We start from the raw sequence: 15,754 nt of genomic DNA on the forward strand, positions 1-15,754 counted from the left end.
TACATCTTTCCAGTAAGTTCTATAATATTTGCTTCGTTATGGTTTCGTTACAATTTTTATTTTCTGTTTAAGAGCCCTTTGTACTGAAAGTTTAGGCATTTTAGGCACTGAGATGGCTCGCGCCCGCGTTGCGCAGGAGCCGGCGCGGCATGAACTCCGGTGACCTATGAAGGCGGGTGATTATGCCACAGTATAAATAAATCAGTAGTTCGATTTTATTTGCTATCGTAGGAATGTTGTTGATATATAAATTTACTACTTATCCTATACCATTAAACGAGCAATATTTGCATATTTATACAGGGTGTCCCAAAAAGTAGTGATATACTGAAGCTGGGAGGTAGAGGACTTAGAGGGCTATCCGAATCACCCCCATGTGTGTTATGCGATTTTTCGTATTTTCGGAGTTATTACATTTTTTTTCAATTTTTCATCTATCGCCGAGTACGATGAGATTTTTATTTATGGTGACGTGAATTATTGCGCTAGATGCTTGTTTTTTTTTGTGTGCTAAGCTGAAAGATAGGCCAATTCAGTATGGTAACATTTACTATCGTTAGATCTTCGAATGGAATAAAAAAAAGAATTAAATGCTATGAAAGATAAAATTACCCAGTATGTTCATAACTTCAAGGGCCCATAAAAAAATAAAATCACATAAAAAAGGTTTTCCATTTGGCTTTTAAAAACTTGCTCTATCGATCAGGTAGCTACCCTAAAAATTTCATTTTATTATTCTGAAGGCTTCAATCGAAAAATTGAAATCTAAATGTGGTAAGTGCAAAATTTTTATTAACATGATGATTATTAAAACCAATAAATAGGTGTTTAAAAATGAATTTTTTTTAAATAGCCCCGCTGTTGCTCAATGCAAGTGCGACATCACCGTAAAAAGTTGTCTTTTTAATGTCTGAATGCTCTTTTATCATTTTTAATGGTTTCTTCTGCTACTATGAATTTCCGGGTTATTTCGTCCAAATTGTGGCAGTCTCTCGTCTTTGTAGTATCCCCACGGAAAAAATTCAATAGGGTTTATGTCCGGAGACCGTGGAGGCCAGGCTAAAGGGCAAAAATACCCTGAAAGATGGATTGGTCGTTGCAGCCTGCGCATGCGCCGGTGACGCCTGCTTTAAAGCCTGGCCTCCACGGTCCCTCGAATAAACCCCATTGATTTTTTTTCAATGGGGATACTAAAAAGACCTCGGCTACTTGAGAGAATGCCCCAATTTGGACAAAATAACCCGGAAATTCATAGTAGCAGAAGAAACCATTAAAAATGATAAAAAAGCATTCAGACAATTAAAAGACAACTTTTTACGGTGATGTCGCACTTGCACTGAGCAACAGCGGGGCTATTTAAAAAAATTCTGGTAATTAAACACCTATTTATTGGTTTTAATGATCATCATGTTAATAAAAATTTTGCACTTACCACATTTAGATTTCAATTTTTCGATTGAAGCCTTCAGAATAATAAAATGAAATTTTTATGGTGGCTACCTGATCGATAGAGCAAGTTTTTAAAAGCCAAATGGAAAACCTTTTTTATGTGATTTTATTTTTTTATGGGCCCTTGAAGTTATGAACATACTGGGTAATTTTATCTTTCTTGGCATTTAATTCTTTTTTTTATTCCATTCGAAGATCTAACGATAGTAAATGTTACCATACTGAATTGGCCTATCTTTCAGCTTAGCACACAAAAAAAAACAAGCATCTAGCGCAATAATTCACGTCACCATAAATAAAAATCTCATCGTACTCGGCGATAGATGAAAAATTGAAAAAAATGTAATAACTCCGAAAATACGAAAAATCGCATAACACACATGGGGGTGATTCGGATAGCCCTCTTGGTCCTCTACCTCCCAGCTTCCGTTCATCACTACTTTTTGGGACACCCTGTATATTTGTTTGTATATATACAGTGTGGAAATTTTCGATGTGCCCTGAATGGAAAGTACTTGAAATACTAGGGATAGCAAATTTTTCTGAAAAGAAACATTCCTTTTTCAAATTTTATTTTATTATTCAAATCGATAGAAACAATATAAAAGATAATTTATTGTTAATTTCTCGTAAAAATTTTTTGGTCTATTTTATACATACATTTAAAGTTTAAAATGAAACTCTCGTTCTGGATACATTAATTTATTTTCTTCTGAAAATATTGGTAATAATAATTTAAAGTAAAACAAATAAAAAAGGCAAAATAATAATTGAATATAAGTATGTAATAAGTAAGTTAGTGTATTCTAAATTTTTGAAAATCTTTGAATGCAGTTCTATTTCTTTTTAAAAATAAAGGAAATTTGCTATCTCCAGTATTTCTAGTACTTTCACCCAGGGCCCATCGAAAATTTCCACACTGTATTTACAAACAAATATATTAATATGCAAATATTGTTCGTTTAATAGTATAGAATAAGAAGTTAATTTATATTTACAACAATAATCCTAGGATAACTAACAAAATCAAACTACTGATTTATTTATACCGTGACATGCTCGCCGTTTTACTCGCCGCTCGGTTCTAATACGCGAACGGCGACTGCAACGTGGTCGGGAGCAAAACTAGCACAGGTCCTCCCTCGATAACGTCCGGCTGGACTCTGGCTGCACTGACGTGGTGCGCGCGAGTCGCATTTTACGTATTATATTTTATATAGAAAAAAATAAGGGCTAAATTAAAAATCTATCCAAAAACTTCCCTGTAAAACCTGATTAGTAAATGAAATGTCAAATTTTCATAAACATAGCGTTCCCCTAATTCTCATAAAACTGATTATGCTTTTAAAATCGATGTTACTTCTGATTTTTTTTTGATCGAGTCAAATGTTTAATATTGTGTTTTTATCCAAAAAAGTCACTAGATCAAACGTTTATCTGTGCTATATATTTTTTTAGGATTTTAAATATGATGATTTCTATCCAAAAACCATGATTTAGAAACATACATTTCGGAGCAGGGCCCCTTAAAGGGAACCGGTATTATAAAACGACCATTTAAATGATAAAAGACTCCTATTTTTCAATAGTTTTTTTAAGTTGTAGCTAAGAATAAATAATTGTATCTTGCGCAAGAATTTGCAAGAATCCCAATGCACATAGGTGTAAATTGCTTCGTTGACACAATATTTTCCGTATACTCCCCGGGAATGAAAATCACCGCTGCGCTGTAGTAAATATAGGAGCTATGCCCCCAAATTTGAAAATATCTAGAATTTATTTATTTAATTATTTACGTCATTAATTCTGATAAAAGCTTTGATATCTACACTAAGCTACGTTATGTTCAGAGACCGAAAACACGAGCGAAAATATTGCACATACAAGATTTTCTTAGATTTCCTTTTTTTACATATATGCATGCGGCCTACTTTTATTTATCTACTAGCGGTCCGCCCCGGCTTCGCCCGTGGTACATGTTTACGTTTTCTCTACATAAGAACCATCCTCGTACTTCAAGGAATATAATAAAAAAAGAATTATCGAAATCGGTTCAGCCGTTCTCGAGATATGCGCTTACCAACACATTTTGCGATTCATCACTACGTAGTATAAAACAAAGTCGCTTTCTCTGTCCCTATGTCCTTATGTCCCTATGTCCCTATGTCCCTTTGTACGCTTAAATCTTTGAAACTACGCAACGGATTTTGATGCGGTTTTTTTTAATAGATAGAGTGATTCAAGAGGAAGGTTTATATATATAATAACATCCCTCAAATAGTGGAGAAGTACTGTTATTTTTGAGGATTCTGATGTGATGTCGTAAAAAATTACATTTTTTCCGCTTACATTGCAAACGCAGGCTGAACCCTACGAGTTTTATCAAAATAATGTACTAAGTATTATACACATTGAAAAGGTCTACAGAAAAGTCCGCGGTGGTATATGTCTATCTCTTATGGATAGCCCACAATAACTTTTTTTTGTCATAAATGACAAAAATTACAAAAATTTACTTTTTACGACAAATAATGGCTAATTTTCGAAGCGATTTTAACCAATACAGCATTAATCCTTAACCAATTAAATACCTTGAATACATTGTTCATTTAATATAGATCTATATGGCCCTTTACACCGTATGATTTAAGAGAATATTTTCGAAGATATTACAGATTTAAAAACCGGCCAAGTGCGAGTCGGGCTCGCGCACAAAGGGTTCCGTAGCAGCAAATATAATAAATTACAGTTAAATCAACCTATCTCAAAAACTATAAGAGATACTTTGATCAAACCAAAAATCGTTGAAAGAGTTAATTAGCATGCATCACCTCTATTTTTTTTAGAATTTTATACCCCGTAGTTATAAAAATAGAGGGGGGGGGACATACTTTTTACGACTTTGAGAGCTGATATCTCAAAAACCGTTCACTTTAAGAAAAATGTTTTTTAGAAAACTTTATATCATTTTAAAAGACCTTTCCATTGATACCCCACACGGGTATGTACATCGAAAAAAAAAATTTCATCCCTCAGTTACATGTATGGGGGGCCCCACCCCCAATTCTTTTTTTTACTATTTAGTGTCATATTTTTGTAGCGGTTCATACAACACATATTCCCATCAAATTTCATCACTGTAGTACTTATAGTTTCCGAGTAAATCGGCTGTGACAGACGGACAGACGGACAGTCGGACAGACGGACATGACGAAACTATAAGGGTTCCGTTTTTGCCATTTTGGCTACGGAACCCTAAAAATTGCGGGACGTAGCGTTTGCGGCGGCACCGGCCGGCCGCCCGGCTATATATTTTTAACCCGTGCGTAGCCGGAGCGGGCCGCTATGTTTTTATATACAACGTTCACAGTTTTTATGTAGTGTATTTAGTATCAGCATTGCACCCGTGCGAAGCCGGGGCGGGGCGCTAGTTTTTATATATAAGACTACTTTTATTTATCTAACTATATACTTATACTAATACTAATCTATACGTCTTTAATATTATAAAGCTGAAGAGTTTGTTTGTTTGTTTGAGCGCGCTAATCTCAGAAACTACTGATCCGATTTGAAAAAATATTTCGGTGTTAGATAGCCGATTTATCGAGGAAGGCTATCGGCTGTATCATCATTCATCACGCTAAGAACAACAGGAGCGGAACAATGCGGGTAATACCGCGGGGTACAGCTAACAGAGAATAAAAGGATATTTTTTACCATATTATTGTGCTCTTAATTGATCAGCTCCAAATAGGGACTAACCACAAAGAATAGACACTGGATTCTGTTTCGTTAGACCAAGGTTTTGACCCCAACTGAAGTGAATGAAGGATTATTAGAGAGAGGCAAACGAACATCTGATTGCGAAATATTTAGGTTCAGATATAGTGTATTAGATCTGAAAATGATGTCTAGATGGTCTAAAAAAGGATGCGTATAGCGAGGGTTGTGTTTATAAGTATACTAGCTTTCCGCCCGCGGCTTCGCCCGCTTTGTCTAAAACATAATAAATTATATACTAAAACCTTCCTCTTGAATCACTCTATCTATTAAAAAAACCGCATCACTATCCGTTGTTTACTCTTAAAGATTAAAGCATACAAAGGGACATAGGGACAGAGAAAGCGACTTTGTTTTATACTATGTAGTGATAGTATCGAGAAGAAAAAGAATTTTAAATTATAATAAAAGTCGCATCGATCTCGGTTTTTGGACCACGAGGTGATATTTTTATTTCTCAAAATGTAGCGAAATTTTATATTCCTTAACTTGTGTATAAGCCAGTCGAATAAGAAGTAGAAGCTAACAAACTACGCAGATTAAACTATCGAACATCATGCAGAAACATTGTTTTTTTACCAATGAGGTTATCAAAAGTCACGAACCTGACCGTCAAAGAAGATAGAATTATCTACAAGTGTGTCTACAAGATTCTAGATCACCACGAGGTCGTTTAGTGCTTTTTTTCCCAATCCAGATAAAAATCTAGAATGAATCGCGTTTTAAATCCGTTAAAGTCTTTAATTTCGAAATGTATAATACTCGCGTAAAATTCAAACACAATAAAATATCATAAATCTTGAAAAAAAAATATTAAACATGTTTTTTAGCCTCACCTGTATGTTTGAAAGAGATCGACACCTATAGACTCGAATTAGATGCACTTTAAACGGATAGATTTAGTAATTTGAAAAAAATAAACCAAAATAAAAATACAATTTGGTTAAAAAACTTCGCGAACTCTCCTAAATCTTTATTTTATTTAATATAGGTAATATAGAAGATGAAAATTCAATGAAATGTTGTCCCATAAGAACAAGACAGTTCTTTGGCATCATAATAATATTATGATGTAAAAACTCGAAACTCAAACTTACTTGAGTTAAGAGTCAAGTATGTAATATGTATTCATCAACAGCCCATAATATACATATTATGTTCCCATGCAGAAGTACACCTAATAGAAGTCTAGTTGAATAATTAATAATTTAATTAAATTTCCAAGGGATTAAATGAGTCGTCATTATGATATATTATGTAATAATAATTAAACGGAAGTATATTCTAAACAATACGCACATTGTACCTTTAATAGATCATGATAATATATGTAATATTGAATTCATAATATAATAATATTATCTCCCACTTAAGAGGAGGCTCCCTAAATTTTATGTGAATTTGCATTAATATTCTGAAACAGTGACACATACAATCAAAATGGAACTTTAGTATGTGATTTATTGGGTCTTTTTCATTCCATGTACAAGACAGTTACGTAATTGTAACATTTTCGCTCGATTCATTTTTTATTCAAAAATTATGCCATTTTTAAGGATTATTACATTTTTTTAAAGATTTACTTGGACTTTATGTCTAAAATAAAATGTTAACAGTAAGAAAATATAGTTTACTATCCAATCCCAAGATATTTTTTCTCTAGATCAATTATTACTTTAGTTATAAACGAAATAAGAATTGAGACTTACGAGATTTAGTTTCGAGCTCGAAGGCGATCAAAGAGCGCACGCGATATTCAACTTTATTGCGGCTGTGTTAGCACCGTAGCGTAACCTCTCAGTGCCAGAAATTATGTTAGGGAGCCTCCTCTTAACTGTCCGCACGTCAAGATGTAGAGCGCTTTATAAAACTTACAAAATATATCTTTTTTTACTATCCGGTTTTTAAGAAACTTGACATTTAAAGGAAACGATAAAACAATAATTTAACAATTAATGTAGGTAATAGGGCCGATTTTTCAATGCTTGGTTAAAAGTTAAAACTTATCCGTCCAATAAAGTATTACACGATAATATTAAAATGTCACGTAATCTGTCAAATACGGGCAATTAGAATACGTTTTTAAAATGGTAGTTTTATACATTATTCGACGAATAAGTTTTAACCAAGCATTGAAGAATCAGCCCTTAAAGTAAATTGATATTTACTTTAAACTTTTTATACATTTATAGATAGGATAAAAAAATTCATTGGAAGTTGTTTCCAGTTTAAATAATCAATGGTTATTGGTTGGACAGATTTTTATCGGAAATTTATGATTTCTATTTATACTTTGATTATTCCCAAACCTAGTCTAGTCCATTGAGTTAATATGCACTAGTCTAGTCCTGTTTTTTTTTTAATATCTTCAATTATAACCATAGTTATAGTATGTTATAGTTATAATCTACTTATAACTTTATATTTGCAATTATTCTGTATCCACACGCTATATGTATGATTATGTATAGGTATTTTGATTGTATTTGTGTAAGAAGTTTTTTCACTTTTCAGTTATTTATGACACGTTTTTATATACAGGGTGTCCCACTGTTGGTATACTAAGCTCAAAGGAGGTTATAGTTTTGCATACGCTGAGTACGTAAAAAATAATTAAAAAATTCCAGACGCATTTTTTTTTTCAAATAGATGAATTCTTAAAACTCTATGTGTACACCCATAACAAGCGAGCCGCCCAACTTTGCCACCAGCACGTGAGCTATCGTTTAAGATTATGTTTTCATAGATAAAATGCTCATATTAGAGAAGCGGTATATGCCGGCTGCGCGAAGCTAGAGAAGAAAACATGGATTTTCAGGAAAAATTTAGCAAAAAATTTTGGACGTAATTTTTTTCAAAAGTATTTTTTACGTGATCAGTGTATGCAAAACTACAAGTTCCTTCGCGCTTAGTATACCAATAGTGGGACACCCTGTATATGAAACTAGCAGCTATTATATTTACTAGCTTTATATTTATACTAGCTGTGCCGCGCGGCTTCACCCGCATTGCTCCGCTCCTGTTGGTCATAGCGTGATGATAAATAGCCTATAATCTTCCTCGATAAATGGGCTATCTAACACCGAAAGAATTTTTCAAATTGGACTAGTAGTTCCTGATATTAGCGCGTTCAAAAAAACAAACAAACAAACTCTTCAGCTTTATTATACATATTAGTATAGATATATTCTGCCCTATTGCCCCTTTTTCATGTTTGCTCTCCTTGAGAACCTTCCTTTTTAACAAAAACGTTAAAAGCATAGCCGATATGGTCGAGCCGTTCTCGAGTCACTTAGCAACACATTTGGCGATTCATTTTTATAAACAAATTAATGGTATGCAATTGTATTTTATTTATAAAACATTTTTACCTTGAAAGCGAAGACCGCTCACACGTATTTAGGTATATGTAGTGCATGACGGTAAATACGAAATGACAATCATGACAGAAACAATTTACGCATAGTATATTGAAATAATAATAAATACTAGCTTTGTACACGCGGCTTCGTCTGTGGTCAAAATAAATTCCCACGGATGAGATGCTAACAAAAAAGTAACCAATATCTATACGACCACAAAATACAAAAATCGAAGTTAGGACAAACAAACAAAAAAATATACCGGCCGAATTGATAACCTCCTCCTTTTTTTGAAGTCAGTTAAAAAAACAAGCTTTCGCATTTATTATGAAAATTTAATAATTTTACTTAACTAATAGTAAATAAGGATTTACATTTTTCAGTAACGTAAATAATTACGAAAACCTCTATTTAAATTAATTAACTGGTTTATGAAAATATACAGCTTTGGGAATTTTATTTATAAAACTTGAATTGTCACATTCAATTCAGTTTGTTACTTAAACGAGAGATTAAAAATAAGTACCTACCTAACAACGTTTCCCCATCAAATTTAAACTAAATTTATACGAAAAAGAAACTGACCCTACCACGACTTTTAGACATATTCCTTATATTATCATTCGTGTTTAAGCAGCTGTGATTTATTTATATTAATCATTCATACGAATTTCTTCAGAATATATTATCACCCTTTTCATTAGCATACTGTTTCTTTTTAATATTCTTGGTTGAAAACGATACCATAATTTGCTTTTTTTCTTTATTCAGTGCCTTGGATCATAGACCTAGGATTTCGCTTACGCTAATATCCTGAATCGTAATTGGATATGACCCCGTATATATCGCATAAATAAATAGGTATAAACTCTTGAACTCTCTGCCTTAAATAATATTTATTTTTTACTTTTTCAAGCTGTATGTTAAGGGGAGGCTCCCTAACATTCTCACACACACAAGTCTCAATTCTCTTATTTCGTTTATAACTAAAGTAATAATTGATCTAAAGAAAAAATATCTTGGGATTGGATAGCAAACTATATTTTCTTACTGTTAACATTTATTTTAGACATAAAGTCCAAGTAAATCTTAAAAAAATGTAATAATCCTTAAAAAAGGCATAATTTTTGCATAAAAAATGAATCGAGCGAAAATGTTACAATTACGTAACTGTCTTGTACATGGAAAGTAAAAGACCCAATAAATCATATACTAAAGTTCCATTTTGATTGTATGTGTGACTGTTTCAGAATATTAATGCAAATTCACATAAAATTTAGGGAGCCTTCCCTTAAAGCATGCTCTCGTACATATTTAAATGTACATATTATTCGCTATTTATAAGCCCTCTCAAACCATCAAACCGCGTTACAATAAAAAGCGTGTGTGCAGAGCACACGCGTCAGAAGTGAAACTTCTTTGGCAAGATTCAAAGGTACCAAAATCGCTGCCTTGCTCCATGACGTGACGGTATTTCTATGACGCAAACTTGAAATTTTACCCTCAACGCGCCTAAAACATTTCACTGTGGTTTCACTTCAATGAACGATTGAGTAGGTACATACCTTAAATGTCATCGAGAGTACATGTATATATCTCGATGTTAAATGTCAACATTTAAAGCGAGGGCCCATATTAAAAAATATGTTGTAATCATTCTATTCAATAGCAATATATATTGGATCCGTTTCAAATCCAGTTAATTTAATTCAAGTAGTTAAATATTTAGATTTATCCCAAAAAGCAATTAAAGGAAACCATTACCACAGATAAATATAATATAATATTAGTACCATTACCTTCTCACGTGATTGCGAAAGTGTTTTTTTATAATTTTTTAACGGGTTTAAAAACAAGCTTTATTTTTGTCACTATTATTTTCGTAATTATCTAATAAGATTTTAACCTCGACTTCTGTCAACCTTCTGTTTTCGATAGTAATTAAATATCCGTTGTAATGACTAATGTATACCTACTAGTATTATAAAGCTGAAGAGTTTGTTTGTTTGCTTGCTTGAACGTGCAAATCTCAGGAACCACGGGGCCGATTTGAAAAATCATTTCACTGTTAGATAGTCCATTTATCGAGAAAGGCTATATATCATCACACTAAGACCAACAGGAGCGGAGGCACGCGGGTGAAACCGCGGAGCGCAGCTAGTTCTTTATAGATAGGTAACGCCGAACGCGGACGAAGCTGCGAGCGGAAAGCTTTAGGTATAAAATAAACAAGCCTGGGCGATTTATTGTTACAACTTTGCAATTATTAATCTACTATTTATCATACTATTTATCGACATTATCCTCTACCTATCAAATAATTTTATGCCAACTCCATTCTCAAACCCTTGACCTCGAGTTTGTAGGTCAGTTTTAACCGCTAAACCACTGTGGTTATATGAATTATGAATCATATTATTATATACTAGCTGTTGCCCGCAACTTCGTCTGCAAAGTCAAAGCACGTCAAAGGTCAATTTAATAATGTTTTATTAGGCCGGCTACAGCTCACGTACCTGCCGCAGGGGCAACATTGGAACAATTTCAGCCCCCCTAGACAAGTGGCTTTCTATTAGCGTAAAGTTGAATAGAATAGATTATCCCACCAAAAACATTTTCATGTAAAATGTTGCCAAGACGAGTCCATATGACTCGCACTGTCAAAAAGTTATCAGATCTCATGTAGAGCCAAGCTTCTAACACTACACGCCCTAACTCTACAAGGCCTAACTTCACAAACTCTACACCTTAGTCAAAATATGTGGCTTGGCCATTTCGCTACATTCACATCGGCGTAAGGTGAAAAATTAATTCACTGTTCATTACTTTTGTGTTATACTGTATACAATAGTTCTTGTAGTAACGAACGGCCAAGCCACATATTTTGACTAAGGTGTAGAGTTTGTGAATTTAGGCCTTGTAGAGTTAGGGCGTGTAGTGTTAGAAGCTTGGCTCTACATGAGATCTGATAACTTTTTGACAGTGCGAGTCATATGGACTCGTCTTGGCAACATTTTACATGAAAATGTTTTTGGTGGGATTTCATTTCTTTTTGTAAGTTGTTTGTAACAATTTATTTTTTATTTTTAGCTACGTCCGTAAGAGGCAGGAGACGTTCGCAACACTTCTATTCATTCATATTTATATGATCTGATCTGAAGTATATGTCTCAATATATGTCGATTAAATTTTTAATTTTTTTTTTTAACAAGGAGTACCTATACATATATATATCTAGGGGAACCAAGTTTTAGATTATTAGATTAGACCTCTAGCGTCATCAAAATTTAATTTAAAATTACAGGTCTCATACAAACTCCCATCCCCTAGTTTAAGGGGTTGGGGGATGAAAGTTACAAGTTTTATAATTTTTTTGTTGTTTGTGTGCTAATACTAGCTTACATACAAAATTTCAGCTTTCTAGGGCATTAGGAAATACTTTAAGAATTTTGATGATCATCAGTGAGTCAGTGACGAAATTAGCGTTTTTTAGATATAAATAAAATCTGAAGTATAAAAGCTAATGTAATTAAAACTTAATATGTTCAATAAGTCCGCTATTGACAATATATCCCGAAAATTTTGTTGATCTAGCATAATCCAAACCCAAGTTATGAGGGTTCAAAAAAACGTCGAAGCGCTTCGAGAAAAGGTAGGTAGTGCCCGTGCGCGTAGTCGCTTGGCTCGTCTTGGCGGGGGCACTACCGTGCCCCCAGATGAATGTATGAGATTGACGTTTGATTACGACGACGACGACGATCATTGATTACGTCAATCTCATACATTCATAATCTATTCTATTCAACTTTACGCTAATAGAAAGCCACTTGTCTAGGGGGGCAGTTGTTCTCTAAATTGCCCCTGCTTGCCTATACACATCACAATTTTAAAATTGCTCCTGTCGCAGGTACGTGAGTATCCAGTTTTAAGTACACATTATGTATTCATCTTAATTTTAATCTATACTTATAATAAATCTGTAGAGAGGCCAATTCTGTACATGAAATATATTAAAAAAAAAACTATGAAGGGGTGATAAGGGATCGCTACTGATGCCAAAAATGCAATCAGTAAAATTTTTGTCTGTCTGTCTGTCTGTCTGTCTGTCTGTCTGTATATTCGTTATAGAAACAAAAACTACACGACGGATTTTAACCAAATTTGGCACAATTATTCTTCATACTCCTGGGCAGGTTATAGTAAAAGAATCATGTAAATCGGTGTAGAAACACCAAAGTTATACATGAAATACGCTATAAGTCATCGCGCGTGAATACAGAATCATGCAGCCATAAGGATTATTTTTGTGTATCAGTTGCAGCGTTCGTCGCGCTTCGCGGCGGGAGCTATAAAAAGGCGGCGGGTCTGCACCCGTTTCGCGTTGTCATGGCATCAAGTGTGAACGGCTGAACCGATTTCGATAATTCTTTTCTATTATATTCCTTGAAGTACGAGGATGGTTTTTATGTAGAGAAAACGTAAATATGTACCACGGGCGAAGCCGGGGCGGACCGCTAGTACATAATATTATGTGTTTGAAGATGTTTAGTTATTTATGAGGCCTTTACGGCCGTTCAAAAATTGCCATAGCGGACGGTATTTCACGTCCACACGGCGGGGTATTGGTAAAGTTTTCAACTAGCAATAATCGCACCTCGGATTAACCTCATTGGTTACGATATTGCCTCTGCGCAAAGTTAAAATTTGGTTCATATCAGTAAACTTATTAGGGTTCAAGAAAAAAAGATTATAGCGCGAGTTAGAAGACATGCGGTGCCATCTATTGTAAGGTTTTGATAACCTTAAAATGAATCAAGGCGGCAGTTACAATAAAATTTCGCAGCATTCAAAAGAAAAATTCAAGTTCTTGTTTTTTAATTTCTCCCGGTTTTTATAAAAAGGGTTGCCACCCTAATCAGTGTTCTGAATACATGCTATGACTTAACACTGAGGTAATGAATAAGTACTTTTATTTTTTATGTAGTTTGGTGAAACATGGAAATATAAAAAAAATAGATTAAAAAAATATTATTTAAGTACCTACTATGTTTATTGTTGACCGCCTCCTTGGTACAGTGATTGACGCGTGAGCGTAACACCGAGGAGTCCTGGGTTCGATTCCCGGTGGAGACGAAGGAAAAGAAATGTCTCGGTCTGGCCGGACACAGAAGGCTGATCACCTACTTGTCCCTAAAGAAAATCGATCAGTCAAACAGATGTATAATGCATCTGCCCCTTACCCCAATAGGGGACATGGGACTTCACACATGTTTATTGTACGTCAATGCTTTAGAAGCTTAATTCCATTTCCAGATAGTCTATTTTTTTAAATCAATGACTAGCATTACCACAGACATTTAATACAGTATGTCTGTGAGCATTACCAATACAAAAATAATATTAACTCTTATAACAAATCTGAATATTCCAGTTCTTTGTAATATATTTTTAAGCTGGTATTTTTACATGTTTTTATTCTTCAATTTATAAATGTATAGGCATAGGTATAGGTTTGTGCACAGCTCTATTGGTTTAAACTAGTTGATCATCATAATTAATAATTATAATTTATCTATTTATGAGTCTACTCTATATCGTTAAAGTTGTAATAACCATATTATTGATATACGTTCATTCCTTGTTATACAAAGTAATTTAGATACAATTAATTGATAAGTATTTAAATGTAAAATAGTTGTGCATTGTATTTGTTTGTTGTAAGTACATAATATAATGTTTCAAATATTCTCTTCATTCTACGTATAATTTTTTCAAGAAAAATCATTTTAAAAATTGTGCCTGATCTACCATGCTTTTTAATAAAGTAAAATTTAAGTATGTCATACAATTTTGCGATGCTAGCGCCAATGTAGGGTTCATTCCATTCAAATCAAGACTATTTGAACCATAGATATAAGGCAGTCGGTCAGACCCTATTTTAAGTATGTTAATCTACTGGAAATACGACTTTAAAAATGTGTGCGACGTTAACCGTACTTGGTCTTCGTCCTAAAATTGTGCTAAAATTGGACATTCGCATGTCAAATAAAGAATAAATAATTTATCTAAGTATCTTCATATATAATTTAAATAAGTAGGTATCTTCTTTTTAGTTTTTATTTATTTTATCTTGACTTACCTTTTTTATTTCATTGAGTTGATTACCTTCTGCTCCATTTGTCTGGAAGAGATGAGGACGCGACGTTATAGTCGCCAATTAATACACTATACTGTTTTTATTTTAAGCTTGATATTAATCACTTGCAAAAATGGGCGAAGGATCCTGGACTATTGTATATTTTTTGAAAAATGTAATCTAGGTAAATAAATAATTACGTAATTAGTTTAATTATCGCACACTAAAGCTGATATTGTTAAGTAATACGAAAAATATTATACAATTACTAGCGGTTCGCCCCGGCTTCGCCCGTGGTACCTACATGTTTACGTTTTTTTTCATAAAAACTATCCTATCTCTCAAGTTGGATTGAACTGCACGTGGTGTGCGAATTTTATTATAATCGGTTAAGTGGTTTAGGAGTCCATTGAGGACAAACATTGTGACACGAGATTTATATCACTACATCATCACTACATACTTACATAGTATAAAACAAAGTCGCATTCTCTGTCCCTATTTCCCTATGTCCCTATGTCCCTATGTCCCTTTGTACGCTTAGATCTTTGAAACTACGCAACGGATTTTGATGTGGTTTTTTTTAATAGATAGAGTGATTCAGGAGAAAGGTTTATATGTATAATAACATCCATTAAATAGTGGAGAAGTATGGTTATTTTTGAGGTTTCTAATGTGATGTCGTAAATAATTACATTTCTTCCGCTTACATTGCAAACGCAGGCTGAACCCTACGAGTTTTATCAAAATAATGTACTAAGTATTGTACACATTGAAAAGGTCTACAGAAAAGTCCGCGATGGCATATGTCTATCTTTTATGGATAACCCACAATAACTTTTTTTTGTCATTTACTTTTTACGACAAATAATGGCTAATTTTCGAAGCGATTTTAACCAATACAGCATTAATCCTTAACCAATTAAATACCTTGAATACATTGTTCATTTAATATAGATCTATATGGCCCTTTACACCGTATGATTTAAGTGAATATTTTCGAAGATATTACAGATTTAAAAATTGC

The 15,754-nt window shown here is 33.6% G+C and overlaps 1 non-coding gene across 1 annotated transcript; it reads right to left on the reverse strand.

Moving 5' to 3' along the window:
* Positions 1-13,151: 13,151 nt before the first annotated feature.
* Positions 13,152-13,290, reverse strand: LOC149475418 (U4 spliceosomal RNA). The gene has a single exon (XR_016318092.1). It is a non-coding gene; the product is annotated as a U4 spliceosomal RNA (small nuclear RNA).
* Positions 13,291-15,754: the final 2,464 nt, after the last annotated feature.

The sequence above is a fragment of the Colias philodice genome, chromosome 30 (genome assembly GCF_061535455.1).
Source record: "Colias philodice isolate Cphi_HAF_F1 chromosome 30, ilColPhil1 Martin Lab GWU primary, whole genome shotgun sequence".
NCBI lineage: Eukaryota > Metazoa > Arthropoda > Insecta > Lepidoptera > Pieridae > Colias > Colias philodice.